The following is a 4,164-nucleotide window of genomic DNA, read 5'->3' on the forward strand; positions in this document are numbered from 1 at the left end:
TAATAAATATCACCAAGTTTCTTCCACAAAGAAGTTGTTGTCTTCTCCTCATGAATATTTGAGAGAACAGAATCTGCAAGGCATAACCTTATCAACCGTTTGGCTTTTCTATCTGTGGAGTCCCAATCTTCTTGTTTCATGCTTGCTGGTTTAGTTCCAAACACTACTATAACCCAGAGATCCCTATCTACCAACAAGTCTTCCATCTTGAGTTTCCATAACTCGTAGTTGCCACCATTGAACTTATCAATGTCTACTCTCCCTAACGTGCTCACCATCTTCAAATTGCAATTTCACACACAATTCCTCTAGAAAAATCCCAATACAAAATTAACACAAAAAATTTGTCCAACCCACAAGGATATATAATTTGCCAGGCTCTGATACCACTTGTAAGGAAAGCAAAGTTTAGAAGCATTTTTCAGAATGTCAATTTATTAGACGAGAGAAGCAGAGATGTATTTCAATTCCAATTACAATCATTAAGATGCACAACAATAAAATAACAGAGTAAACAACAAAGATACACAATCAAACAAAGTACACCAGATTTCACATGAGAAAACCCTTACAAGAAAAAAAACCACACACAAAAGAAAATCACGTGTATTATCTTAATTTTAAATTACATACAAGATATAGATTTGTGCTTAGATCTAGTCTTAGTTTAGGTAGTAATACAAACACCATATTATTTTCAACCCACATATCACAATCTCAAATTATTCTGCAACTAATTATATATTCAGCATATAACAAAAATCACCAATCAACCATCAATAATCTTGCAATTGTCTTTCCAGAAGTTTATATCTCTCTTCTGCAAATCGGTTTGATTCAATTCCATTGCTTCCAACTGCTGACAAAGAGACACATAGAACTCATAATGAATTCCCAATGCTCCGGCTTGGACAAATCATCGAATCCACCTTAGCCAATCAAAATGAGTCACATTGTGGTCCCCACTTAGTCTCATGGCTTATCGACAAGAGTTCCTCATTACGACAATGCCTTAAAACTCTCTTAGAAAAATGTAATGTCATACCGAAAATCTCTTCATTGCCAAGACTCGGCAATGTCCTTTCGACATTGGCTTTTCAGTATAGACAATGTGTCTGTCTTTCTTCTTGAAAAGTTTTGTCGAACCCTTAAGTCACACCCAAAACCCCTTTGTTGCCAAGATCGAACAAACACTACAACGAAATCTTCTTTATCATTATCGAAACTTCAAGTTATACTAAAATACTCTTATCACCAAGAAAAGGATCTTCGACTACCGGCTTAACAAGTATTATTGAACTCAAATATCACATCGAACTCCTTTACTTTGCCAAAACCCATCGCTTATCTTATCAATATCAGAAAGAGGAAGGACTTTGGCTACCGGTAGGGAATATCTTACCGAAGCCACAAGCTGCAACAAAATCTTTGTTTTTGCCAAGACTTTGCCAAAGCTGCTTCAAAATAGACCTTGTCGGTGTAGCACTATGAATCCGGCCATCGGTTTGGAGTCTCTCACCGAACTCTCACGTCACCGAGGCTTACCAACTGTCTCACCGATATCGTTAAGAAACAAGGCTTCTACGAACTGCTAGTAGGGTTTTACCAAACTGGAGTGTTACACCGATATCCCTAGCTCATCGTCAAGACCATTTCATCGTCACATCAAAATTTCTGAAACAAGTCCTTTATGAGAGGTTTCAACCCGTTAGATTGAGGCACACTTCCTCAACAATATCTTTCAAATTATGAATAATAGAGGTGGCCTAAGGGAGGACATTTTCTTGTTCAAGGAAACTCTCAAAGTCCTTTAGATTGTCCTTAAAGAGTGAATTTAGTTGAAAAAAACCTCAAGAGAAGATTCATGATTGATGATAGGAGGATATCCTTGTCAGGGTATTATTCCAAGAATTATTTTGAGAATTGCTTATAGAAGAGCCCCTAGTAGCAATACCTTTAACGGGACAAGGAGAAAAGGGCTCACCATAGTTTTCATACCTATGAACATCAAGCCCAACCAAGTAGGACTATATCAATTTAGAGGGATACTTGGTCTAGAAGTTCTCCTCACAACAACCCTAGAGGCAGTCTAAGTTGTAAAGCTCATAGACAAGCCTTAAAAATGTTTCATCAAATCTGAAAAAGGGTGCAAGGGAAGAGCTTGAGATAAGTACTAAAATAATAATTAGAGGAAATTGTCAAATGCTTTAAAGTTAAAACACAAGATAAATTTTGCATCAGATTCACCAAAATGTAGAGTGGGAAAGAAAACTATTCTGATAGGTGAATATCAACGTCGCGAGGACTCACTAATTGGACTCTCCACTAAGGATGAGTACAAAGCACAAAGCTATTAGGTTCCCCATAAATAACATGAGATAGGTCACAAAGATATTTTATGAACATTCGTTAGCTCTTTGCCCAAGGACGGACATGCGGTTCATGGATGAGTACGTGACGCACTAGCATCATGTTCAGATAGAGTGAAGAGTTCCATATAGAAAATACAAAGCAACAAGTTTGTGTTCTAGATAAATTAAATCTAAACAAACTTTGGTAGAAATAAAAGGAATGACTATAGATGCTTAGAAGCAATCTCTTAACCAATCCATGAATGGAGCTTCTAGCAATAGAAACCTTTCAACAACTTACACACAAGAAAGAAATTAAAATATTGGGGCTATGATTTAGAGGTTTGCCACAATGAGACCTCTGTTCTAGTTTTTCCACCTCTATAGAGAATCACTTAGATAGATTGATAGATAAAATGATAGACAAAATAGAAAGTAAATACACTAACAACTATGCTAATGGAGATAACAATGAGAAGAGAAGAACTCCCCTTCTACATGCAAAGTAGAGAGCTTTCCAGATGATGGAGAAGAATAAGAACGAAGTCCTCCTAAAAGCATGAAAAGTGGTGAGAGTCTCAAGCATAAACTTCAAAATGTGAGAGCAAAGAAGAACCAAAAGAGAGCCAATAATTCTAGAAATTGGTAAGAGGGAGCTAACAAGATTGTATAGAATCAATTTCCAAAAAGTAGAGAGAGACCAAATGAAGCTCCCAAGATAAGATGTGAAGCTTAGCAATGAATCCGAAGTCAATGGATGTGAGAAGAGGTGTTGCGAGCTTTGCTAGGCACAAGTGTATTGCTTCTATGCCCACCTTTGGATTGCAAATTTGTGAAGGCTCTTATGTAGCTTGGAATTACATGGGGTGAAATTTACGACTCTACATATACAACAAAGGAACTTAACATAATCTCTTTTGTCTAGGGGAAGAAAAGATATAAGGTACCTTTGACTATCTAGTGGATGGAGAGACATGGTTCATGGTGGTTTTTTTAAAACCCACTAACTCAATCTCCTCTCCAAATTATTTTAGAGCTCCAACTAATACAATAAAAATTATACACATTAATTATATAAAAAAATATTTTAGGATAACATATAACAAAATAATCATTATTGTGATCTCATCATCTTTAAAAAGATGGGGAGGTTGATAGACAAGAGTTGTGAAGCCTTATAAAAAATATCAAGATACATATTGAACTACAAATGTTTATCATTCAAATTTTTACTAATAGACAAATAAAATGACAAACAAAATACAAAATTCTAGTCTATCTCGAGTACCTTTTTCAAAGGCATTGAAGATGACACTACAACAACATCATGTTCCAGTGTTGTATGAATACCAATAGGAATATCAAATGGTTATTAATTAAAAATTAAATAATTTTATTAAATTATCAAAATCTACCAAAATTATTTTATAAATATTTAATGACTAATATAAACAAGCTTACCTCAACGTAAGATGTATGACCAATCCAACATATAGGCAATGATGAAAGTCCATGATTAATTTGTTCAACATCCAATGTGAGTTTTAATATTACCATTTATATAATGTTAAACTATTTATTTATACTAAATTATTATTTCTTTACTAATTACATATATGTGGACTCGACATCCTCATGAAATCAAAATCTAAAAGGCCATCAAATGCAAGATGAACACTTTGACCCTAAAACTTTATTATAATCAATTTAATAATTTAGTTAATCTTACATTTTCAAATGTAATATAATAATGAATTAGACCTTGTTCAAATTTACCTCTCTATCAATCCCAAATATTTCATTGAGTAGCTAA

The sequence above is a fragment of the Cryptomeria japonica genome, chromosome 7 (assembly GCF_030272615.1).
Source record: "Cryptomeria japonica chromosome 7, Sugi_1.0, whole genome shotgun sequence".
NCBI lineage: Eukaryota > Viridiplantae > Streptophyta > Pinopsida > Cupressales > Cupressaceae > Cryptomeria > Cryptomeria japonica.